This window comes from Ranitomeya imitator, chromosome 2, assembly GCF_032444005.1.
Source record: "Ranitomeya imitator isolate aRanImi1 chromosome 2, aRanImi1.pri, whole genome shotgun sequence".
Lineage (NCBI taxonomy): Eukaryota > Metazoa > Chordata > Amphibia > Anura > Dendrobatidae > Ranitomeya > Ranitomeya imitator.
The window spans coordinates 11752258-11779974 of NC_091283.1; positions in this window are offsets into that span (position 1 = coordinate 11752258).

Below are 27717 nucleotides of genomic sequence, written 5' to 3' on the forward strand. Positions count from 1 at the left end.
GTTTCAGCACCGTCAGCTGTTTCCGGGTTGTGTCAACTTCACTGAGACACCTATGCTTGCCTCGTCGTGGTGCGGTTGGGTTAGCCAACTCCAGGGTGCCTCCAGTTTAGGAGCTTCCTATGTGGGCTGCGTGAACTGGTAGTCAAGGCTGGTTCTGTAGTGCCAGTAGGCCCAGCTCCCCCTGTAGGACTGTTGGGGTTCGGTAACTGCGGCTGCCTCGCGGCCTAGCTGTTCTCTCCTCTCCTGTGGACCTTCGGGTCCACCACCTGGTTCCAGCACCGTCAGCTGGTTCCGGGCCGAGCCTTTGGCTTAGGTGCCTCCTCCTGGGTATCCGAGTTCCGCCAACGCCAGGCGGTCCTTGGTAGTGCTTTTAAGCGCGGGCACCTACAGCTTAGTAACCGGGTTCCAGCACCGTCAGCTGGTCCTCGGTCGTGCCATTGGCTCTTGCACACTGGGGCAACGCATCCGGGTTCCAGCACCGCCAGCTGGTTCTCGGCAGTGTTCTTGTCACAGGTACTCCCTCGTGCCAAGCCTGGTTTCAGCACCGTCAGCTGTTTCCGGGTTGTGTCAACTTCACTGAGACACCTATGCTTGCCTCGTCGTGGTGCGGTCGGGTTAGCCAACTCCAGGGTGCCTCCAGTTTAGGAGCTTCCTATGTGGGCTGCGTGAACTGGTAGTCAAGGCTGGTTCTGTAGTGCCAGTAGGCCCAGCTCCCCCTGTAGGACTGTTGGGGTTCGGTAACTGCGGCTGCCTCGCGGCCTAGCTGTTCTCTCCTCTCCTGTGGACCTTCGGGTCCACCACCTGGTTCCAGCACCGTCAGCTGGTTCCGGGCCGAGCCTTTGGCTTAGGTGCCTCCTCCTGGGTATCCGAGTTCCGCCAACGCCAGGCGGTCCTTGGTAGTGCTTTTAAGCGCGGGCACCTACAGCTTAGTAACCGGGTTCCAGCACCGTCAGCTGGTCCTCGGTCGTGCCATTGGCTCTTGCACACTGGGGCAACGCATCCGGGTTCCAGCACCGCCAGCTGGTTCTCGGCAGTGTTCTTGTCACAGGTACTCCCTCGTGCCAAGCCTGGTTTCAGCACCGTCAGCTGTTTCCGGGTTGTGTCAACTTCACTGAGACACCTATGCTTGCCTCGTCGTGGTGCGGTCGGGTTAGCCAACTCCAGGGTGCCTCCAGTTTAGGAGCTTCCTATGTGGGCTGCGTGAACTGGTAGTCAAGGCTGGTTCTGTAGTGCCAGTAGGCCCAGCTCCCCCTGTAGGACTGTTGGGGTTCGGTAACTGCGGCTGCCTCGCGGCCTAGCTGTTCTCTCCTCTCCTGTGGACCTTCGGGTCCACCACCTGGTTCCAGCACCGTCAGCTGGTTCCGGGCCGAGCCTTTGGCTTAGGTGCCTCCTCCTGGGTATCCGAGTTCCGCCAACGCCAGGCGGTCCTTGGTAGTGCTTTTAAGCGCGGGCACCTACAGCTTAGTAACCGGGTTCCAGCACCGTCAGCTGGTCCTCGGTCGTGCCATTGGCTCTTGCACACTGGGGCAACGCATCCGGGTTCCAGCACCGCCAGCTGGTTCTCGGCAGTGTTTTTGTCACAGGTACTCCCTCGTGCCAAGCCTGGTTTCAGCACCGTCAGCTGTTTCCGGGTTGTGTCAAGCTCACTGAGACACCTATGCTTGCCTCGTCGTGGTGCGGTCGGGTTAGCCAACTCCAGGGTGCCTCCAGTTTAGGAGCTTCCTATGTGGGCTGCGTGAACTGGTAGTCAAGGCTGGTTCTGTAGTGCCAGTAGGCCCAGCTCCCCCTGTAGGACTGTTGGGGTTCGGTAACTGCGGCTGCCTCGCGGCCTAGCTGTTCTCTCCTCTCCTGTGGGCCTTCGGGTCCACCACCTGGTTCCAGCACCGTCAGCTGGTTCTCGGCAGTGTCTTTTGCTCTTGTACCTTCTGCTCCCCATCCTGGTTCCAGTACCGTCAGCTGGTTCCGGGCAGAGCCTTTGGCTTAGGTGCCTCCTTCTGGGTATCCAAGTTCCACCAACGTCAGGTGGTCCTTGGTAGTGCTTTCAGGCACGGGTACCTCCTGCTTAGTAACCGGGTTCCAGTAACGTCAGCTGGTCCTCGGTAGTTCCATTGGCTCTTGGACCTTCGGCTACCCATCCGGGTTCCAGTACCGTCAGCTGGTTCTCGGCAGTGTCTTTTGCTCTTGTACCTTCTGCTCCCCATCCTGGTTCCAGTAACGTCAGCTGGTTCCGGGCAGAGCCTTTGGCTTAGGTGCCTCCTTCTGGGTATCCGAGTTCCGTCAACGTCAGGCGGTCCTTGGTAGTGCTTTTTAGCACGGGTACCTCCTGCTTAGTAACCGGGTTCCAGTAACGTCAGCTGGTCCTCGGTAGTTCCATAGGCTCTTGAACCTTCGGGTAGCCATCCGAGTTCCAGTTCCATCAGCTGGTTCTTGGCATTTTCTCAGCCTTCTTGTACCTTCTGCTACATTTCCAAGTTGAAGACCCTAACGTCGACGACCCGGAAGACCACCACGATGACGACGACACGGAAGACCACCCCGATGACGACGACGACGACGGCGGAGATGACGACACTGGAGACGACGACCCTGGAGACGACAACATGGAAGACCGAGAAGCAGAAGAACAAGAGGCTGCAGAACAAAGAGCAGAAGAACATTAAGCATAAGACTTAATATCAGAGCAAAAGATATTATCTAAATTATATGCAGAAGAAGACTAAGCAGTGTATGGGGGTGAGTCCGTTCCTCCTCGTGGTGCCCCTGGATAAAGCCTGATGCTGCAGGCCAAACTGAACGCGGACAAATGTAACTTTTGTGACTGGCAGAACGGAAGGTGTAATCTTCAAACTTTTATAGATAACAACTACGGGAATGCCTGTCACAAATGAGAATATGATGAAGAAGTAGAATAGGAAGAATAATAACAGTGGAATAAAAAGAATATGTAGAATAAGAAGAATAATAATAGTTGAATAAAATGAATATGAAGAATGTAATAAAAAAAAAAAAATAGGTAGAAGATGAAGAAGAAGATGAATAAGGTGAAGAAGTTGATGTCAAAGATGCTGATGATGATGAAGATGAAAGTGTGGGAAAAGAAAAAAAAAAAGAAAAAAAAGAAGGGGAAGGGCGTGGAATAGTGAAACATCAATATCTGACAAAATAAAAAAAAAATTTACATAGTCAATATCTTTGTCACTCCGAACGTCTTAAAAAAAAACAAAAAACATGCTATTCTATTTGATTGGGATAAACCTCTATGACTTTAATGTCTCCGCCACCTCCCCAAATACATCCGGCATTATTCTTAGTTGTTTTCCTTCATGTAGAATGAACCTACAAGGAAAGAAAGGGTTTATTTTAATTCCGATATTTTGGTCCCATTGACTTGCATTGGGATCGGGTATCGGTATCGGCGATATCCGATATTTTTTGAATATCGGCCGATCCAAACCGATACCGATACTTTCCGATATCGGAAGGTATCGCTCAACACTAATCCTTATTATTATGCTCTAGGCAACATTATGGGAAAGTAGTTCTTAAAATGATTGTCTTATAATGACCCCCTCTAAGGACACAGTCTCTGCCTTACATCAGGGATGGACAGTTATTTACGTGCATGGCCATACGCAGCTTCTCTTTTACTGGTTGTTTTTCTTGGGTTTTGCTTTCTAATTGAGCTCTACTCTCTTCTCAGTTTAGGGAAAGAATGGCAGTGACACCTCCATGATCCAATTTTTGTGTCTGACAAGTTGATAGTTTAGTAGAGAGCAAGAGAACAATTATAGAACCAGAAACACATGTATTTAGTTGATACGTTTTTTTGCAAAAAAATGTATACTAAGCTGCTCCACCAATCGTCAAGGTATACCCAAATAGAGCAGTCCTACCTAATGTATATAATCCCTATCTGATGTATTTAAAAACCATCTGTTTCATCTGATCATCTGTATAGTACCTGTATAAGCAGGGTTCAGAGAGGGAATATCCATGTGGACATGCTGGATGGAACAGCTTTGATACAAATGACCCATAAGGAGTGATGGACTCCCCAGTCTTGTAGAAACAAGAGAACAATTATAGAACCAGAAACACATGGGCCACTTGCACATTGAACAAGTCTGTAGGAACCTGTTCACACCACCAAGAAACTTGAAGACACAAAAAGAGGACAGTGAGGTCAAAAATACTCTGTTGTAAAAAAAAAATCACAGTAATAAGCAAGTGCTAGTCAAAAGATGGAAAAAACAGGGTATTTAATTGATACATTTTTTTTTTTACAAAAGTTGATAGTTTAGGTCTGAACTTCACCGGTTCTTCCCAACTTAGCAACTTGTTACCTATTCACAGGACAAGGCGCCATTTGACCGATTGGGGTCTGACTCTCACCGGTGCTATAAAAGAGCTCGGAAATGTCCCCTTGTTCTGGAGAAAGGTTCATTCATCCATATCACCCCCTCAAGCGTTGTCTAGGGGACTGGTGAAGATAGGCAAGTGCTGGACTCCACTATCTCCACCAGTCCGGCAGACGATGATTGAAGTGGTGGTGAACATACCCAGCCATTAATCCATTCTCCTGGGTCATTTCAGAGCCGTCTACGAGACTGCGCTTTACCATCTGTGGCAATCCCATAGACAATGACATGCCATCAATCGCTCCATTTACGCTCCTAGTGATCAGCATCTTTTTACCAATCCAACTTATTAAGATGGACATGAGACCTTTAGAGGAACTTAGTGACTGAGCTGCTCTCAGTGGTCTGGAAGAGACGCCTGTCCAAATGTATTAGATCATGATAAGCTCACGGAGGACACTAGTTTGCACCCCCTCATTTTGTGGAAATAAAGGGGCATAATGTAGTAGTTTTTCATATCTGGGAATCTTGCTGCACCCATATTTCCCATTGGATACTATTAACGGAATGTAACAATTCTTGGGAAATCTACACCTGCAATGTGATGCCCCCGATAACAGGTGATAGCGATGGGAACCCCCCCCCCCCCCGAGGCTAGGATTTTCCCCAAAAAAAGAAGAGACATCAAACGGTGAAAATCTGATTGATCCCAAGACTCATCTCTACGATAAACAGATTTTAATGGGTGACACTTTCTTGAAAGATTTCCAGGCAGATAAAGCAGATTCCAACGTGGCCGATCCACAGAGGAGGTTGGTAGAAGATCGCCGTCAGTCTACCATCCCAGATCTCCGGTAAATCTCACTCGTTTATTAGATAATAATAATAATAGGACACAATATGGAATTGTCAGCTCTTCAAACATTGTACAGGGACGTTGAAAACATTTACCATATAAAATGTCACGAGCAATGGCTCCCGTCCGCCCGCTCCGCACAATGAACACTTTAACTCCGATCTAATAGGCGATTCCACAACATTGGCGCAGCTAGAATTTCTCCCTAAGCAAACTTTATTTCAAAGTGTATTGCAAAGGAACATTTCCTTATACTCCTGCAGCAAATGACTCTCCTGCCGGCAATTGTACATGTCTGAAATGTCTCCTGTAGGACCGAGCCGACAACGCTACAAAACAGACACGGAAAAGTATCATTGAAGGCTGGTTAATAAAACTCTCCGCAGTTAAGGATCCCCCAGATATCGGCTCCCACCGAAGTCATATTTCTGTTTCTTTTAATTGATAAATATTGTTAAGAAGGCAATGGAAAGTGTCGAGCGAAAAAATAGAAACTTTCATCAAAAGGAATAGAGTTAAGGAGCTGCTGCCAAATGTAACCCAGGAGGACGAGAGGCAAAAACGAGACAAGGGAGGAAGAGAAGGATGAGACGTTATTAATTTACTCTCCGCTGTGACCCTGCAAGAACAAGGCTTAGCGGCAATTGTATCATAACAGAAAAATAATAATAACATTAGCAACTCAGGGAATGTAAACGGGAACAAGAGAAATGGGGAGATTTATAGAGAACAAGGAGAAGCAAAAGAATAAAAGAAAGAAGAATAAAACATCCAGGAAAAAGGAGATTTAAGCAATCAAGATGGAAAAAAAGAAGGAAATGTAAAGCGAAAGAAGAAGATCGAGGAAGAGAATGAAGGAAAGACAAAAAAGAATAATTAAAGGAAGATAAACATAGAAAACGGGAGAAGGAGGGAATGAAAAAGAATAGGATAAGAATAAGAAAGGCAGGAAGAAGGGCAGGAAGGAAATGAAGAGGTAAAGGGTGGAATGAGGAAGGAGGAGACAGGCGGAAACAAGAAAGGAGGGAGAAGGAAAGGAGTAGGAGGAAGAATAAGGAGGAAAAGGGAGGAAGATGAGGAGGAGAAGGAGCAGTGTGCTATTAGGTGAATTGAAAACTATAGCTGCTCGTGGGTGGTGCAGATATTTTATCATACAGACAGGAAAGATATATATATATATACGGTATTTGTAGTGTGTTCGCCAGTAGATAGAAAAATATTTAGAATCAAGACCTGAGTAGTCTCGAAAGCTGCAATTTGTTACCATCTCTTCAGTTCGCCGTTAAAAGGTATCAACCACTGAGGACTCTCAATTCTAAATATTTCACAGCCGTAATAAGCACCAAATGTATTCGGAGGCTGGCAGATCTCAACTCATTGCCATTAATACTAGTAATAATTAGGGTTGAGCGACTTTTAATTTTTTAGGGTCGAGTCGGGTTTCGCGAAACCCGACTATCTCAAAAATCGAGTCGAGTGGAATCGGCCGATTATCGCGAAAAGTCGGGGACCGACCGAAACACGAAACCCTATGCAAGTCAATGGGGGAGCATAGTCGGCAGTGAGTGGAGGCCAGGAAAACATGGACAGTGCCCATTTTAATGGCAAAAACATCCATTCTTGTTACTGAAGCTTGTCAATCTAAATTTACCTTATAATAATTGGAAGGCATTTGAAATTGGGGGTCATTTGGCTAAAGTTGTGGTGGGTAGGGCTGGTTCAAGTATTTAGTGGGCCCAGGAAATCTGGACCGTGTCACAGCAGTGGAGCAGGGAGAGATAAGTATTTCAACTTTGCAAGTGCTGTGATCCTGAGCAAGCAGGGGGGGCCCACTCGTTGGCATTGGCACTGGCACAGGTCCCCTCAAAGTACAGCGGTGTGTTTGCACGGCGGGGGCGCCTCCCACCGGCAGCGACACTTTTGCGTACTATGAGGTGCCCTGTGCCAGTGACATCGCCAATGAGTTTCCCCCCCACCTGATGAAGGAACCTGCACCTTCATCTGCACCTTCCTCTTTGTCCCCGTGTAAGGTGGTATGGTATGCGGGAAGGGGGACCTGACTTTCAGCAGGGTCACAATCTTGCAGTGTAGCGTGAACGGGGAATGTTGCGTTATGGGTCAATGTACCAGCAGACTCATCTATCACTGGCTGGGCAATGGGCAGGATGAGGAGGAAACACAGATATAGGCCCAAAGAATAAAGTGGGCTAAATGCAGTTCAAAATTGGTAACAGGACTAACCAGGGGGCATTGCTTTGTTCAGTGGAGGACAACTGTAATGACAGGCTGACACAGTGAGTAGGCCCAAATCAGTAAGTAGGCTAAATGCAGTTCAAAATTGGTAACAGTAGTAAACAGGTGGCACTGGTTTGTTCAGTGTAGGAGAACATCAAGGAGCGGCAGACACCGTTGGTAGGGCCAACAAAACATGTAGGCCAAATGCAGTGTTATATTAAAAACAATTTAACAAGAGCCTGAAGATAGAAGCTAGGGAAAGGCAACCAGGAGAACACCTTGGAGCGGCAGACACTGGTAGAAGGCCCCAACCCAACTAGTAGCCCCACTGCAGTTGTTCGATTAAAAAACTATTTAACAAGAGCCTGAAGATTGAAGCTCAGGAAAGGCAACCTGGAGAACACCTTGGAGCGGCATACTGTTGTGAATTCCGCTCTTGGGCTCCCTCCGGTGGTTGTAAGTGGCACTTTTGTGAGTTCTGCTCTTGGGCTCCCTCTTGTGGTTTCTAGTGGTATGGCTGCTCCTTGGAGTTAGCTGTCATCAGCTGCCTCCACTTATCGTCTCTTCTGATCGGCTATTTAAGCCTGGCTCTTTCTTCAGCCAGTGCCACTTGTAAATGGTTCCTGTTTGGATTCACATCTCTTTGGATTTCCTTGTTATCCTGACCAGTTCTGCAAAGCTAAGTTTTTGCTTGCGCTTTTTTGTTCACAGATTGTGGACTTATCCGTTCAGTGCTTTCCATGTTTGTCCAGCGTTATCAGTATGAATTAATTCTGTCTTGCTGGAAGCTCTGGGAAGCAGACTTACCCTCCACACCTTTAGTCAGGTGTGGAGATTTTATTTGTAAACTCTGTGTGGATTTTTGTAGTGTTTTATACAGACCGCACAGTATTCCTTCCTGTCCTATCTATCAAGCTAGACTGGCCTCCTGTGCTCATCCTGGTTTCATTCTGTGTATGTCTTTTCCCTCTCCACTCACAGTCATTATTTGTTGGGGGCTAATCTATCCTTTGGGGATTTTCTCTGAGGCAAGATAGTTTTCCTGCTTCTGTCTTTAGGGGTAGTTAGCTCTTAGGCTGTAACGAGATGCCTAGGAAGAGTTAGGAGCATTCTACGGCTACTTCTAGTGTTGTGTTGAGCTTAGGGACTGCAGTCAGTATAGTTACCACTTCCTTCAGAGCTTGTTCCGTGTTGCTCCTAGACCACCGCATCATAACAGCATACACCGTTAGTAGGCCCCAACCCAACTAGTAGCCCCACTGCAGTTGTTCAATTAAAAAACTATTTAACAAGAGCCTGAAGATTGAAGCTCAGGAAAGGCAACCAGGAGAACACCTTGGAGTCGAAGAATCAGTTTGTAGACCACAACGAAACTTGTGGCCCCAATGCAGTTTTATAATTCTGACAGGCTGAAAACCAACCTTTTTTTTTTTTTTAGAGGAGGACAGCTGTATTAAGTGGCGCAGACAGACACTGCTAGTAGGCCTTACACCACAAAGTTGGCTCACTGCAGGTTGAAAAAAATGTACATGGGTACACGGTCGGCATTGGTGTGCTCAGCGGAGGACAAATTGAATGATGGACCGCAGACAGACTTAGTAGGCCTACAATAAAGAAAGTAGGCTCTATGCACTTTTAAATAGGTTCCAGGGGTACACAGGCAGCATTGGTGTGGTCAGCGGAGGACTATTGGAAGGAGGGACCGCAGACAGGCATCGAAGGCCTAAAATAAAAAAAATTAGGCTCAATGCAGTTCGAATTATCTTGCAGGGGTACACAGGCAGCATTGGTTTGTTCAGCGGAGGACGATTTGAAGGAGTCTCTGACACAGTTAGTACTCCCAAAAAATAAATAGATGTTAATGTCTCGCAAAACAACAAAACCTAAAAACAAAAGGGTGGCATACATAGGTACAGGGGTGGGCTCCTCTGCTGAGTTTCAGACATAGCAATTTGGCCCTAAGTATTTACTGGTGTCAATATAGGACACTGACCCTGACTACTTTAACTAGCATCATACATGTCAACAAATTGGTATTGTCAGTGCCAGGCATTGAAGGATGTCAGCGCATAGACTAAACATTGGTGGAGCTGTGAGAGATAATTTTGCAAGTGGTAGAGCAATGTTTGAGCTGGGGGGGAAACTCTCTTGTGGCCGGCGGTACAGGCCCAGGGCCCTTCATGTTACAACGGTGTGTCTGACGTTGGGTGCGCACCACCACCGCCAGAGACACTTTATTGTACTATGAGGGACCCAGTGGCAGTGCCGTCGGCCAAAAGCGGGCACACCCACCTCTTCAGACAAACGGCACTCTCACGGGTGCTTGCGCCAAGTGTCGATACCACGGCCCCGTGTGGGGAGTTTGGCCATTTAGGGAGGTGTAAACATGTCGTATGCTGGACAAACAGCTGCTGCAGATTAAGAGATTGGAACAGTCAGTAAGACCTGTCCACAAGCAAGACCTTTTTATAGGAAAGCTAGGTGTCAGCCGGGAAAGGTGGGGCAAAATAATTCGAAATCCAGGAGTGGTTCATTTTAATGAAGGTTAGATCATCTACATTTTGGGTAGCCAGACGAGTCCTTTTTTCGGTTAATATTGAACCAGCAGCACTGAATACTCTTTCTGATAGGACACTAGCTGCCGGGCAAGCAAGCTCCTGCAATGCATATTCTGCCAATTCTGGCCAGGTGTCTAATTTGGAAGCCCAGTAGTGTTGAGCGATACCGTCCGATACTTGAAAGTATCGGTATCGGATAGTATCGGCCGATACCCGAAAAGTATCGGATATCGCCGATACCGATATCCGATACCAATACAAGTCAATGGGACATCAAGTATCGGAAGGTATCCTGATGGATCCCAGGGTCTGAAGGAGAGGAAACTCTCCTTCAGGCCCTGGGATCCATATTAATGTGTAAAATAAAGAATTAAAATAAAAAATATTGTTATATTCACCTCTCCGGCGGCCCCTGGAACATCACCGCGAGGAACCGGCGTCCGGCAGACTTCTTTGTTCAAAATGAGCGCCTTTAGGACCTGCGGAATGACGTCGCGGCTTCTGATTGGTCGCGTGCCGCCCATGTGACCGCCACGCGACCAATCAGAAGCCGCGACGTCATTCCTCAGGTCCTAAAGGCGCTCATTCTAGGAATTTATCTGAGGAATGACGTCGCGGCTTCTGATTGGTCGCGTGGCGGTCACATGGGCGGCACGCGACCAATCAGAAGCCGCGACATCATTCCTCAGGTCCTAAAGGCGCTCATTTTAAACAAAGAAGCCTGCCGGACACCGGTGACTCGCGGTGATGTTCCAGGGGCCGCCGGAGAGGTGAATATAACAATATTTTTTATTTTAATTCTTTATTTTACACCTCCGATACCGATACCCGATACCACAAAAATATCGGATCTCGGTATCGGAATTCCGATACCGCAAGTATCGGCCGATTCCCGATACTTGCGGTATCGGAATGCTCAACACTAATGCCCAGTAATCACATGGGAATGACGGTTGAGGGAGAACATCGATAAGAGATGAAAAATAGTAACCATACTGGACAAATGTTGTCTCCTGTCACTTTGAATTGATGCTGCAGTACCTGTCCTGTCTGCGGTCATTGCGAAATCACTCCACAACCTGGTCAGAAAACCCCTCTGTCCAACGCCACTTCTGATTTCTGCACCTCTAACACCTCTGGTCTGCTGCCCCCTGCAGCTCGTGTGAGAACGATCACGGGCGCTGTGTGCTGGGAATGCCTGAATCAAATGGTCTACAAGAGTTGCTTGTTTGGTTGCTAATATTAGTTCCAAGTTCTCATGTGGCATTATATTTTGCAATTTGCCTTTATAGCGAGGATCAAGGAGGCAGGCCAACCAGTAATCGTCATCGTTCATCATTTTAATAATGCGTGTGTCCCTTTTGAGGATACGTAAGGCATAATCCGCCATGTGGGCCAAAGTTCCAGTTGTCAAATCTGCGGTTGTGCTGGGTTGAGGGGCAGTTTAAGGCAAATCTACGTCACTTGTGTCCCTCAAAAAACCAGAACCCGGCCTTGCCACGCCACCAGTTGCTATTGGCCCCGGAGAAGCTTCCTCATTCAAAAAATACTCATCCCCATCATCCTCCTCATCCTCCTCCTCTTCGCCCGCTACCTCGTCCTGTAGATTGCCCTGACCAGACAATGATTGACTGTCATCAAGGCTATCCTCTTCCTCGGCTGCAGACGCCTGATCCTTTATGTGCGTCAAACTTTGCATCAGCAGACGCATTAGGGGGATGCTCATGCTTATTATGGCGTTGTCTGCACTAACCAGCCGTGTGCATTCCTCAAAACACTGAAGGACTTGACACAGGTCTTGTACCTTCGACCACTGCACACCTGACAACTCCATGTCTGCCATCCTACTGCCTGCCCGAGTATGTGTATCCTCCCACAAATACATAACAGCCCGCCTCTGTTCGCACAGTCTCTGAAGCATGTGCAGTGTGGAGTTCCACCTTGTTGCAACGTCGATGATTAGGCGATGCTGGGGAAGATTCAAAAACCGCTGATGGTTCTGCATACGGCTGGAGTGTACGGGCGAACGGCGGATATGCGTGCAAAGTCTGCGCACTTTGAGGAGCAGGTCGGGTAGCCCCGGATAACTTTTCAAGAAGCACTGCACCACCAGGTTTAAGGTGTGAGCCAGGCAAGGAATGTGTTTCAGTTGGGAAAGGGCTATGGCAGCCATAAAATTCCTTCCGTTATCACTCACTACCCTGCCTGCCTCAAGATGTACACTGCCCAGCCACGACTGAGTTTCTTGCTGCAAGAACTCGGACAGAACTTCCGCGGTGTGTCTGTTGTCGCCCAAACACTTCATTGCCAATACAGCCTGTTGACGCTTGCCACTAGCTGTCCCATAGTGGGACAACTGGTGTGCAACAGTGTCAGCTGCTGATGGAGTGGTTGGCCGACTGCGGTCTGTGGAAGAGCTCTCGCTTCTGCAGGAGGACGAGGAGGAGGGGGGGCAAACACCTACAGCCAACTGTTTCCTAGACCGTGGGCTAGGCAGAACTGTCCCAATATTGCTGTCCCCTGTGGACCCTGCATCCACCACATTAACCCAGTGTGCCGTGATGGACATGTAACGTCCCTGGCCATGCCTACTGGTCCATGCATTTGTTGTCAGGTGCACCTTTGTACTCACAGATTGCCTGAGTGCATGGACGATGCGGTCTTTTACATGCTGGTGGAGGGCTGGGATGGCTTTTCTCGAAAAGAAGTGTCGACTGGGTAGCTCATAGCGTGGTTCAGCACAGTCCATCAGGGCTTTGAAAGCTTCGCTTTCAACAAACCGGTAGGGCATCATCTCTAATGAGATTAGTCTAGCAATGTGGGCGTTCAAACCCTGTGTACGCGGATGCAAGGATGAGTACTTCCTTTTCCTAACGAGAGTCTCATGTAGGGTGAGCTGGACTGGAGAGCTGCAGATCGTGGAACTAGCGGGGGTGCCGGTGGACATGGCAGACTGAGAGAGGGTTGGAGATGGTATTCTTGCTGGTGCCCTACATGCAGTGTTTCCTAATACATAGTAACATAGTAACATAGTAACATAGCTAGTAAGGCCGAAAAAAGACATTTGTCCATCCAGTTCAGCCTATATTCCATCATAATAAATCCCCAGATCTACGTCCTTCTACAGAACCTAATAATTGTATGATACAATATTGTTCTGCTCCAGGAAGACATCCAGGCCTCTCTTGAACCCCTCGACTGAGTTCGCCATCACCACCTCCTCAGGCAAGCAATTCCAGATTCTCACTGCCCTAACAGTAAAGAATCCTCTTCTGTGTTGGTGGAAAAACCTTCTCTCCTCCAGACGCAAAGAATGCCCCCTTGTGCCCGTCACCTTCCTTGGTATAAACAGATCCTCAGCAAGATATTTGTATTGTCCCCTTATATACTTATACATGGTTATTAGATTGCCCCTCAGTCGTCTTTTTTCTAGACTAAATAATCCTAATTTTGCTAATCTATCTGGGTATTGTAGTTCTCCCATCCCCTTTATTAATTTTGTTGCCCTCCTTTGTACTCTCTCTAGTTCCATTATATCCTTCCTGAGCACCGGTGCCCAAAACTGGACACAGTACTCCATGTGCGGTCTAACTAGGGATTTGTACAGAGGCAGTATAATGCTCTCATCATGTGTATCCAGACCTCTTTTAATGCACCCCATGATCCTGTTTGCTTTGGCAGCTGCTGCCTGGCACTGGATGCTCCAGGTAAGTTTATCATTAACTAGGATCCCCAAGTCCTTCTCCCTGTCAGATTTACCCAGTGGTTTCCCGTTCAGTGTGTAATGGTGATATTGATTCCTTCTTCCCATGTGTATAACCTTACATTTATCATTGTTAAACCCCATCTGCCACCTTTCAGCCCAAGTTTCCAACTTATCCAGATCCGTCCGTAGCAGAATACTATCTTCTCTTGTATTAACTGCTTTACATAGTTTTGTATCATCTGCAAATATCGATATTTTACTGTGTAAACCTTCTACCAGATCATTAATGAATATGTTGAAGAGAACAGGTCCCAATACTGACCCCTGCGGTACCCCACTGGTCACAGCGACCCAGTTAGAGACTATACCATTTATAACCACCCTCTGCTTTCTATCACTAAGCCAGTTACTAACCCATTTACACACATTTTCCCCCAGACCAAGCATTCTCATTTTGTGTACCAACCTCTTGTGCGGCACGGTATCAAACGCTTTGGAAAAATCGAGATATACCACGTCCAATGACTCACCGTGGTCCAGCCTATAGCTTACCTCTTCATAAAAACTGATTAGATTGGTTTGACAGGAGCGATTTCTCATAAACCCATGCTGATATGGAGTTAAACAGTTATTCTCATTGAGATAATCCAGAATAACATCCCTCAGAAACCCTTCAAATATTTTACCAACAATAGAGGTTAGACTTACTGGCCTATAATTTCCAGGTTCACTTTTAGAGCCCTTTTTGAATATTGGCACCACATTTGCTATGCGCCAGTCCTGCGGAACAGACCCTGTCTCTATAGAGTCCCTAAAAATAAGAAATAATGGTTTATCTATTACATTACTTAGTTCTCTTAGTACTCGTGGGTGTATGCCATCCGGACCCGGAGATTTATCTATTTTAATCTTATTTAGCCGGTTTCGCACCTCTTCTTGGGTTAGATTGGTGACCCTTAATATAGGGTTTTCATTGTTTCTTGGGATTTCACCTAGCATTTCATTTTCCACCGTGAATACCGTGGAGAAGAAGGTGTTTAATATGTTAGCTTTTTCCTCGTCATCTACAACCATTCTTTCCTCACTATTTTTTAAGGGGCCTACATTTTCAGTTTTTATTCTTTTACTATACTACCTCCTCATCCCACCCTCTCTCTGTTGGAGTCCCCCAAGGCTCTGTTCTAGGACCCCTACTCTTCTCAATCTATACAATTGGCTTGGGACAACTCATAAAGTCCCATTGATTCCAGTACCACCTCTATGCTGACGACACTCAGATCTACCTCTCTGGCCCAGACGTCACCGCTCTGCTGTCCAGAATCCCAGAGTGCCTATCAGCCATATCATCCTTCTTCTCCTCTCGCTTCCTCAAACTCAATGTGGACAAATCTGAACTCATCATCTTTCCTCCATCCCACAAATCTTCCTTACTTGACCTATCTATCGCAGTCAATGACATCATGCTTTCCCCTGTACCCGAAGTCCGCTGCCTTGGAGTAACCTTCGACTCTGCCCTGTCCTTCAAACCACACATCCAAGCTCTTTCCACCTCCTGTCGCCTCCAGCTCAAAAATATCTCCAGGATCCGTCCTTTCCTCAACCCCCAATCTACTAAAATGCTTGTGCACGCCCTCATCATTTCCCGCGTTGACTACTGCAACATCCTTTTCTGTGGCCTCCCTGCTAACACCCTTGCACCTCTCCAGTCCATCCTTAACTCTGCTGCCCGACTAATCCATCTCTCTCCTCGCTACTCCTCCGCTTCCCCCCTCTGCAAATCTCTTCACTGGCTCCCATTCCCTCAGCGTATCCAGTTCAAATTGCTAATACTGACCTACAAAGCCATCCACAACCTGTCTCCTCCATATACAGTGGGGCAAAAAAGTATTTAGTCAGTCAGCAATAGTGCAAGTTCCACCACTTAAAAAGATGAGAGGCGTCTGTAATTTACATCATAGGTAGACCTCAACTATGGGAGAAAAACTGAGAAAAAAAAATCCAGAAAATCACATTGTCTGTTTTTTTAATATTTTATTTGCATATTATGGTGGAAAATAAGTATTTGGTCAGAAACAAAATTTCATCTCAATAGTTTGTAATATATCCTTTGTTGGCAATGACAGAGGTCAAACGTTTTCTGTAAGTCTTCACAAGGTTGCCACACACTGTTGTTGGTATGTTGGCCCATTCCTCCATGCAGATCTCTTCTAGAGCAGTGATGTTTTTGGCTTTTCGCTTGGCAACACGGACTTTCAACTCCCTCCAAAGGTTTTCTATAGGGTTGAGATCTGGAGACTGGCTAGGCCACTCCAGGACCTTGAAATGCTTCTTACGAAGCCACTCCTTCGTTGCCCTGGCGGTGTGCTTTGGATCATTGTCATGTTGAAAGACCCAGCCACGTTTCATCTTCAATGCCCTTGCTGATGGAAGGAGGTTTGCACTCAAAATCTCACGATACATGGCCCCATTCATTCTTTCATGTACCCGGATCAGTCGTCCTGGCCCCTTTGCAGAGAAACAGCCCCAAAGCATGATGTTTCCACCATCATGCTTTACAGTAGGTATGGTGTTTGATAGATGCAACTCAGTATTCTTTTTCCTCCAAACACGACAAGTTGTGTTTCTACCAAACAGTTCCAGTTTGGTTTCATCAGACCATAGGACATTCTCCCAAAACTCCTCTGGATCATCCAAATGCTCTCTAGCAAACTTCAGACGGGCCCGGACATCTACTGGCTTAAGCAGTGGGACACGTCTGGCACTGCAGGATCTGAGTCCATGGTGGCGTAGTGTGTTACTTATGGTAGGCCTTGTTACATTGGTCCCAGCTCTATGCAGTTCATTCACTAGGTCCCCCCGCGTGGTTCTGGGATTTTTGCTCACCGTTCTTGTGATCATTCTGACCCCACGGGGTGGGATTTTGCGTGGAGCCTCAGATCGAGGGAGATTATCAGTGGTCTTGTATGTCTTCCATTTTCTAATTATTGCTCCCACTGTTGATTTCTTCACTCCAAGCTGGTTGGCTATTGCAGATTCAGTCTTCCCAGCCTGGTGCAGGGCTACAATTTTGTTTCTGGTGTCCTTTGACAGCTCTTTGGTCTGCACCATAGTGGAGTTTGGAGTCAGACTGTTTGAGGATGTGCACAGGTGTCTTTTTATACTGATAACAAGTTTAAACAGGTGCCATTACTACAGGTAATGAGTGGAGGAAAGAGGAGACTCTTAAAGAAGACGTTACAGGTCTGTGAGAGCCAGAAATCTTGATTGTTTGTTTCTGACAAAATACTTATTTTCCACCATAATATGCAAAAAAAATTATAAAAAAACAGACAATGTGATTTTCTGGATTTTTTTTTCTCAGTTTGTCTCCCATAGTTGAGGTCTACCTATGATGTAAATTACAGACGCCTCTCATCTTTTTAAGTGGTGGAACTTGCACTATTGCTGACTGACTAAATACTTTTTTGCCCCACTGTATCTCTGAACTAATCTCTCGATATCTTCCCTCACGTGACCTCCGGTCCTCCCAAGATCTCCTTCTCTCCTCCACACTTATTCGCTCCTCATCCAATCGCCTCCAAGACTTCTCCCGAATATCCCCCATCCTCTGGAACTCTCTGCCCCAACACGTCCGACTATCAACCACAGTCGGATCCTTCAGACGGAACCTGAAAACTCATCTCTTCAGGAAAGCCTACAGCCTGCACTGACACCGCTGCTGCCTCATCACCAACGAAGCTACCGCCTCACCAACACCGGAGCTACCGCCTCACCAACACCGGAGCTACCGCCTCACCAACACCGGAGCTACCGCCTCACCAACACCAGAGCTCCTGCAACCCTCAACCTACTGTCTCCTTCCCCATAATCCTGTAGAATGTAAGCCTGCAAGGGCAGGGTCCTCGCCCCTCTGTATCAGTCCGTCATTGTTAGTTTGTTTACTGTATGTGATATTTGGAACTTGTATGTAACCCCTTCTCATGTACAGCACCATGGAATCAATGGTGCTATATAAATAAATAAATAATAATAATAATAATAATAATACTATTGATATAGTTGAAGAACAGTTTGGGATTAGTTTTACTCTCCTTAGCAATGTGCTTCTCTGTTTCCTTTTTGGCAGCTTTAATTTGTTTTTTAGATAAAGTATTTTTCTCCCTATAGTTTTTTAGAGCTTCAATGGTGCCATCCTGCTTTAGTAGTGCAAATGCTTTCTTTTTACTCTTAATTGCCTGTCTTACTTCTTTGTTTAGCCACATTGGGTTTTTCCTATTTCTAGTCCTTTTATTCCCACAAGGTATAAACCTCTTATAGTGCCTATTTAGGATATTCTTAAAGATTTCCCAATTATTATCTGTATTCTTATTTCTGAGGATATTGTCCCAGTCTACCAGATTAAGGGCATCTCTAAGCTGGTCAAACTTTGCCTTCCTAAAGTTCAGTGTTTTTGTGACTCCCTGACAAGTCCCCCTAGTGAAAGACATGTGAAACTGCATAATATTGTGGTCGATATTTCCTAGATGCCCGACCACCTGCAGATTTGTTATTCTGTCAGGTCTATTAGATAGTATTTGGTCTAAAAGTGCTGCTCCTCTGGTTGGATTCTGCACCAATTGTGAAAGATAATTTTTCTTGGTTATTAGCAGAAACCTGTTGCCTTTATGGGTTTCACAGGTTTCTGTTTCCCAGTTAATATCCGGGTAGTTAAAGTCCCCCATAACCAGGACCTCATTATGGGTTGCAGCTTCATCTATCTGCTTTAGAAGTAGACTTTCCATGGTTTCTGTTATATTTGGGGGTTTGTAACAGACCCCAATGAGAATTTTGTTACCATTTTCCCTCCATGAATTTCGACCCATATGGACTCGACATCCTCATTTCCTTCGCTAATATCCTCCCTTAAAGTGGACTTTAGACAAGACTTTACATAGAGACAAACCCCTCCTCCTCTCCGATGTTTACGATCCTTTCTAAACAGACTGTAACCCTGTAAGTTAACTGCCCAGTCATAGCTTTCATATAACCATGTCTCGGTTATTCCCACTATGTCAAAGTTACCTGTAGATATTTCTGCTTCTAGTTCTTCCATCTTGTTTGTCAGGCTTCTGGCGTTTGCGAGCATGCAGTTTAGAGGATTTTGTTTTGTTCCAATCTCCTCGCTGTGGATTGTTTTAGAAATGTTCTTACCTCCCATCTGAGTATGTTTTCCTGTGTCTTCTTTGTTCAAGTCTAATGTTTTTCTTCCCGTCCCCTCTTTCCCTGACTGCTTTGGCCTGGCGACGAAATCTGCACATTTACTGCAGGTAGTGCGGGAAATGGTGGCCTTACAGTGAGTGAAGGGATGTAGCGTTGCTGACTAGCTTCATTGGCCGAGGGTGCTACAACCTTAAGGGACGTTTAGTAGTGAGTCCAGGCTTGCAAATGCATGGTGGTTAAATGTCTACGCATGCAACTTGTATTTAGACTTTTAAGATTCTGACCTCTGCTTAAGGTAGTTGAACATTTTTGACAGATGACTTTGCGCTGATCATTTGGATGTTTAAAAAAATGCCAGACTGCACTCTTTCTACTATTATTATTATTATTATTATTATACAGCCTGCACCCTGTTCCCCCAATGGCTGCCAATCGGGGTCAACAACTGGGTCATCTATGACCTCCTCTTCTATCTCGTGTGCAACTTCGTCTGTGCCACCGTGTAAGCCGGTGGTATAGCGTTCGTGACGGGGCACCATAGTCTCATCAGGGTCTGGTTCTGGATCAGTACACTGCGAGGGCAATGTTCTGGTCTGAGTCAAAGGAACAGCATAGTAGTCTGGCTGTGGCTGTGCATCTGTGCACTCCATGTCAGATTCAACTTGTAATGGGCATGGCCTGTTAACTATTTCACTTTCTAACCCAGGAACGGCATGTGTAAAGAGCTCCATGGAGTAACCCGTTGTGTCGCCTGATGCATCCTTCTCTGTTGTTCTTGGTGAAGAAGACAAGGAAGCAGGGTGGATTTGATTTAAATCTAACTGATTTAAATCACGATTTAAATCACGATTTAATCACTAGTCAGTAAGGCTTGATTTAAATCAGTGATTTAAATCAAAGTTTCTACCTAAACTAGTTCTTGCTACTTTAACATGCAAGTAGATGAAGATTTTTAGAATCACTTTTTATATTACTTTTTTCTCCCCAGTTTAATGGGTTAATCATTCATATTTGGACACCACTGTTCTGTTGTACTTAGGAAGGAGAAAAATAATCCTGACCTTAATAACAATTTAAATAGATTTATTGAACTGAAACAATAACAACAAACAGCATAAGTTATTTGCGTAAACAAACATCCATGTTTGTTAACTAATTTGGCTAAACAAAATATATATATATATATTATAAGAAATTTAGACTGTCAGCCCAGCCGACACATGAAAAACTTAAATACTACTGTCCCTGCTGTCCTCTGTAGCTCACTTGTCGTCATCTTCATCATCATCTTCTTCTTTGCTCCTATTCATAATCTGGAAAAGAAAAACAAGCTTTCCTGCTTTATTGGGTCCCAACCGATTTCTCAATTTAGAATGAATGAGTCCAAAGGAAGAGAATATTCTTTCAACGCCTGCAGAAGAAGCTACTGCTGTTAAAAGTGAAATCATTACTTGAACAGTCTCTAAATCCAAGCGCTTAAGTGACTTCCACAGTTTACTGGTGGGACCTTCCTTAAAATATCTTCAGCAAACATATATTTCTTGAATGGTTCCCCCTTAGCTCTGAAGTTTATTATAGTTGGCATTAAAGATGGATGATTGCTGGATACCCATGTCATAGCTAACTCCTCTTCCTCAGCACTTAGGTTTTGACCCTGATATTGGATATTGACAATATTTGCCAAAAAATGAGCTGGAGTCAGTGCTTGTCCCATTCGTTTGTTTACTGCTTGTAATTTAATTCTGTCCATGTGTAGTTCTGTTTTTAAGTGTTCACTCAGTTCCTTCCAAATTTCTCCAGCATCCGCAATAAAACAGCTATTTTTCTGTATTTTGTTTAAAGCTTGAGAGATGGGTTTCAGGAAGCTCAGCATATGTTCAACATTTCTCTTAAGCCCAATGTTGAGGATTTTGGCCGTGACAGTGCCATCTATTTTATCTCGATTTTCTTCACAAAGTGTCATCAGAATAGGCCAGTTTTTGATATACTGCTCAAAACAGTCCACCACAGAGTTCCATCTAACATCTTGTGGGAGCGTTAGCTTGGTTCCACCCATCCTTTTCAGAGCTGCTGCAGCAAAATGATTATTACGGAAGTATTTAGCAATTTCAACAACATTAGCCTTTATTTCTGGAACACTTAAGTCTTTGGCTAAGAGGTGCAGCAAATGAGCACTGCAACCATATGTTATTAGCAGCTTTGTATTCCCTCCCTGCTCTTCTAAATCTCTTCTCATCTTGGATACGTTTGCAGCATTGTCAGTGACCAAACTGCGTACTAGACATTTGAATTTTTGTTCACATGTCGTTATAGCTTTTACTGCCACTTCTTGTAAGTATTCTGCTGTGTGTGCATTTCCTGACCTATCAGTTGTTGTGCAAGGAAGACTTAACCTTGTTCTGTTGTTATACAAGCACATACAATGGGATCATTGTGGACATTACTCCACCCATCAATACTTAGGTTAACAATTTTACCCTCCAGAGCTGTTGCACATTGCTCCATTTCTCTGTCATACACTTGATCCAGCAGTTTCCCTGCAACATCAGCTCTGCTGGGTGGACTGTATCCTGGTCTCAGTGACTGAACCATATTAATGAAATGTGGGTTCTCAGTCAGACAGAAAGAAGAGTTCGTTGCATAAATAAACTGGGCAATTTTTTCATCAATCAACTCTTTTTCTAATCTGCTAGTTCTTATCACAAACCTATCTAAGGTGGTTCCAGGAGGTAAAGGTTTTTTCTTCCTTTTGGGTGATGGTGATATGTGGCTGTGGGTGTCTGATGATGATGCTGCTGCTAATGAAGCACTATCCTGGATGGATAACTCTGAAACTGTAGAACAGGATGATGGTGATCTTGGAGGTGGATAGTTTCCAGAATCCATGAATTCCCCTAAACAAAAAAAGTCAATGCTGTTATTTTGTTGTTTGTACACAACACATCACTGCCCCTGCCCCAAAAGGAATATTTGTTTTTCTTCATAACTGTACCAAATGACAGTAACATGCAGTAATAATAAGAAATATAATTTTTCTCACACATGACAGTTCAGTCCTTAGAAATAGGATTCAATAAAAATGTTTACCAACCTGAAGATCCTGCCTGTTCAGAAGTGTTTCTTTGGTCATCTTCATCACCGCACTTCTCATGATGTTGCCTCATTCGCGCCACCAGGCCTTGCATCTCTTTGTTGCGTCAGTTGCATTTTGCACGCATGCCTGCCTTACCGATAGGCGAAGGAGCTTCATTAAAATATTCCCAAACTGGGTCTCTTTTACGGCCTGCTGCCATTATAAGGAAAGAATGTAATAAACCTCAGATCGTACACACAAACAGATCCAGACTTGTCTGTCTGTGGCTATGCTGCAGTATTGTGCTGAAAGTTTCACTTTCATTTTCTTGTCTGCTTGCCCTTCCTCCTCCTCACACTTAGATTCACATTCTTCTTGTGTTGTGCAGATCTATTCCACTCCAAACAATCAGAAACATATTGTCTAACTTCTTGGACTTGGCACTGAAGGGGTTGATTCTGTATTCATAGGTTTGTAGAACAATAGGATTAAGGTCTTTTTCTCAACTCTGTTCATGTTGTAACATTTTTGCGGTGAAGAAGAGGCTGGGACCTCTGCGGAGTCAAATTCAGTTTTGAGAACTGCGTAAGTAAAGCGAGCGTCTGTGATAATATAGGAGAGAAACTGCCCACTAATCCTACAGAAACCTTTGGAAGAGCATGGCATTGTGAATGTTACACATATACAGCCTTTATTCTACTGAGTTAAACAACTCAGCTTTATCTCATGATGTAAGAACCTTTGGATGGTAAAATATTTTCCTCAAAAAGCAGTTTATTGAAAAAAATCCGACTTAAATTGAAAAAATCCGATTTTTTTGTTTTTTTTTAAAAAAACATTGATTTTTATCCACCCTGCAAGGAAGCGACTTGTCCCTGACCGTGAACATCCACTAACGACGCGCTGCTTTTACATTTAGCAGTTTCAGAAGAGGACGCGAAAGAGCTAGAGGCTGAGTCAGCAAGGAAAGCCAAAACTTGTTCTTGCTGCTCCGGCTTTAAAAGCGGTTTTCCTATTCCCAGAAAAGGGAGCGTTCGAGGCCTTGTGTAGCCAGACGACGAACCTGGCTCCACAGCTCGAGACTTAAGTGCTATATTGCTTTTCCCACGACCACCTGATGCTCCACTACCACTACCATCATTACCAGCTGGCAATGAACGCCCCCGGCCACGACCTCTTCCACCAGACATCCTCATTGTTTGAAAAATGTAACCAAACTAACGGTATTTGTTACTGTAAAACCAGTTACAAGGTGAACTCAAACTTCTGTTGGATTTATATATCCCTTTATAGGTGGGTGAGACTGCAGGGAAAATCACAAAATATACAGGATTTTGTTGTACATGCTCCTATGTCTGAACCTAGAATTCCTGTCCCAGAGTTTTTTTCTGGAGATAGATCTCGTTTTCTGAATTTTAGGAACAATTGCAAGTTGTTTCTTTCTTTGAAATCTCGCTCCTCTGGAGACCCTGCTCAGCAAGTCAAGATAATTATATCTTTCCTGCGGGGTGACCCTCAGGATTGGGCATTTGCATTGGCACCAGGGGACCCTGCGTTGCTTAATGCAGATGCGTTTTTTCTGGCATTGGGTTTGCTCTATGAGGAACCTAACCAAGAGATTCAGGCTGAAAAAGCTTTGTTGGCCCTCTCTCAGGGGCAAGATGAAGCAGAAATTTATTGTCAAAAATTTCGGAAGTGGTCGGTACTTACTCAGTGGAATGAGTGCGCTCTGGCTGCAAAGTTTAGAGATGGCCTTTCTGAGGCCATTAAAGATGTTATGGTGGGGTTCCCTGCGCCTGCTGGTCTGAATGAGTCTATGACTATGGCTGTTCAGATTGATCGGCGTTTACGGGAGCGCAAACCTGTGCATCATTTGGCGGTGTCGTCTGAACCGTCACCTGAGATAATGCAATGTGATAGAATTCAGTCCAGAAGTGAACGGCAAAAGTATAGGCGGAAAAAAGGGTTGTGCTTTTATTGTGGTGATTCAGCTCATGTTATATCAGCATGCTCTAAACGCACAAAAAAGGTTGATAAGTCTGTTGCCATTAGTACTCTACAGTCTAAGTTCATTCTGTCTGTGACTCTGATTTGTTCATTATCATCCATTTCCGTCGATGCCTATGTGGATTCAGGCACTGCCCTGAGTCTTATGGATTGGTCATTTGCCAATCGCTGTGGGTTTAGTCTGGAGCCTCTGGAAGTCCCTATTCCTTTGAAGGGAATTGACTCTACACCTTTGGCTATGAATAAACCTCAGTACTGGACACAAGTGACCATGCGTATGACTCCCGTTCATCAGGAGGTGATTCGCTTCCTGGTACTGTATAATTTGCATGATGTTCTAGTACTTGGTCTGCCATGGTTACAAACTCATAATCCAGTCCTTGACTGGAAATCAGTGTCTGTGTTAAGCTGGGGTTGTCAGGGGGTTCATGATGATGCACCTCCGATTTCTATCGCTTCATCTACTCCTTCTGAGATTCCTGTGTTTTTGTCTGACTATCGGGATGTTTTTGAGGAGCCTAAGCTCAGTTCGCTTCCTCCTCACAGGGATTGCGATTGTGCTATAAATTTAATTCCGGGCAGTAAATTTCCTAAAGGTCGTTTGTTCAATCTGTCAGTGCCAGAGCATACTGCTATGCGGGATTATGTTAAGGAGTCCTTGGAAAAGGGACATATCCGTCCATCTTTGTCCCCTTTGGGAGCAGGTTTTTTTTTCGTGGCCAAGAAAGATGGTTCCTTGAGGCCTTGTATAGATTATCGTCTTTTGAATAAGATTACCGTAAAATATCAGTATCCTTTGCCATTGTTGACTGATTTGTTTGCTCGCATTAAGGGGGCTAAATGGTTCACTAAGATTGATCTTCGGGGTGCGTATAATCTTATACGAATAAAGCAAGGTGATGAGTGGAAAACCGCATTTAATACGCCTGAGGGCCATTTTGAGTATTTGGTAATGCCTTTTGGACTTTCTAATGCTCCTTCAGTCTCCCAGTCCTTTATGCACGATATTTTCCGTGAATATCTGGATAAATTTATGATTGTGTATTTGGATGATATTTTGTTTTTTTCTGATGACTGGGAGTCTCATGTTCAGCAGGTCAGGAAGGTGTTTCAGGTCCTGCGGGCCAATTCCTTGTTTGTAAAAGGCTCAAAGTGTCTCTTTGGAGTCCAGAAGATTTCTTTCTTGGGGTATATTTTTTCCCCTTCTACTATTGAGATGGATCCCGTCAAGGTTCAGGCTATTTGTGACTGGACGCAGCCTACATCTCTTAAGAGTCTACAGAAGTTCTTGGGCTTTGCTAATTTCTATCGTCGTTTTATAACTAATTTTTCTAGTGTTGTTAAGCCTTTGACGGATTTGACTAAGAAGGGTGCTGATGTTGCTAATTGGTCTCCTGCGGCTGTGGAGGCCTTTCAGGAATTTAAGCGCCGGTTTTCTTCTGCTCCTGTGTTGCGTCAGCCAGATGTTTCGCTCCCTTTTCAGGTTGAGGTTGATGCTTCCAAGATTGGAGCGGGGGCGGTTTTGTCACAGAGAAGCTCCGATGGCTCAGTGATGAAGCCATGCGCGTTTTTTTCTAGAAAGTTTTCGCCGGCTGAGCGGAATTATGATGTTGGTAATCGGGAACTTTTGGCCATGAAGTGGGCATTTGAGGAGTGGCGTCATTGGCTAGAGGGTGCTAGACATCGTGTGGTGGTCTTGACTGATCACAAAAATTTGATTTACCTTGAGTCTGCCAGGCATCTGAATCCTAGACAGGCTCGTTGGTCACTGTTTTTCTCTCGTTTCAATTTTGTGGTTTCATACCTGCCAGGTTCAAAGAATGTGAAGGCGGATGCTCTTTCTAGGAGTTTTGTGCCTGACTCCCTTGGAAATTCTGAGCCCTCTGGTATCCTTAGGGATGGGGTGATTTTGTCTGCTGTCTCCCCAGACTTGCGACGTGCTTTGCAGGAGTTTCAGGTGGCTAAACCTGATCGTTGTCCGCCTGAGAGACTGTTTGTTCCGGATAATTGGACCAGTAGAGTCATCTCCGAGGTCCATTCTTCTGCGTTGGCAGGTCATCCTGGAATATTTGGTACTAGAGACTTGGTGGCCAGGTCTTTTTGGTGGCCTTCCTTGTCGAGGGATGTGCGTTCTTTTGTGCAGTCTTGTGAGGTTTGTGCTCGGGCTAAGCCTTGCTGTTCTCGGGCCAGTGGATTGTTGTCACCTTTGCCTATCCCGAAAAGGCCTTGGACGCACATTTCCATGGACTTTATTTCGGATCTCCCTGTCTCTCAAAAAATGTCCGTCATCTGGGTTGTGTGTGATCGCTTTTCTAAAATGGTTCATCTGGTACCCTTGCCTAAGTTGCCTTCCTCCTCTGAGTTGGTCCCTCTGTTTTTTCAGAATGTGGTTCGTTTGCATGGGATTCCTGAGAACATCGTTTCTGACAGGGGATCCCAGTTTGTGTCTAGATTTTGGCAGACTTTCTGTGCTAAGATGGGCATTGATTTGTCCTTTTCGTCTGCATTCCATCCTCAGACGAATGGCCAGACTGAACGAACTAATCAGACTTTAGAAACTTATTTAAGGTGTTTTGTTTCTGCTGATCAGGATGACTGGGTTACCTTTTTGCCGCTGGAGCGAGACGTCTAGGATCATCGTAGGCACGTTCCCCGGCTACTTTTATTTGTGTGTTAGGTTCAGGGTCGCGGTCAGCTCAGGTTCCATCGCCCTAGAGCTTGTTTGTATCTGTGCTTGTCCTTTTTGTGATCCCCTGCCATTGGGATCATGACAGGTCCCCCCGCGTGGTTCTGGGATTTTTGCTCCCCGTTCTTGTGATCATTCTGACCCCACGGGGTGGGATTTTGCGTGGAGCCCCAGATCGAGGGAGATTATCAGTGGTCTTGTATGTCTTCCATTTTCTAATTATTGCTCCCACTGTTGATTTCTTCACTCCAAGCTGGTTGGCTATTGCAGATTCAGTCTTCCCAGCCTGGTGCAGGGCTACAATTTTGTTTCTGGGGTCTTTTGACAGCTCTTTGGTCTTCACCATAGTGGAGTTTGGAGTCAGACTGTTTGAGGGTGTGCACAGGTGTCTTTTTATACTGATAACAAGTTTAAACAGGTGCCATTACTACAGGTAATGAGTGGAGGAAAGAGGAGACTCTTAAAGAAGAAGTTACAGGTCTGTGAGAGCCAGAAATCTTGATTGTTTGTTTCTGACCAAATACTTATTTTCCACCATAATATGCAAAAAAAATGATAAAAAAAACAGACAATGTGATTTTCTGGATTTTTTTTTCTCAGTTTGTCTCCCATAGTTGAGGTCTACCTATGATGTAAATTACAGACGCCTCTCATCTTTTTAAGTGGTGGAACTTGCACTATTGCTGACTGACTAAATACTTTTTTGCCCCACTGTATATATTTACTCTTCAGTCCCTTTCCTGACCCTTTGCAATCCAGTAACATGGCAGCTGTCCGGACACAGTGTTGCTGGATTCCTAAAATGTGAATCACAAAAAAACAACAGACAGCAAATTTGATTCACCTTTCATTGATTCACGTATTATTAGATTAATTCATTGTACTAACACTAATTCTTTCCTGAATTATTAGTTTGTGGTAAGCCTCAACAAAACAAGAGACAAATACCCACCTACTGTAGAAAAATATTTAGAATTGAGAGTCCTCAGTGGTTGATACCTTTTAATGGCCAACTGAGAAGATGGTAACAAATTGCAGC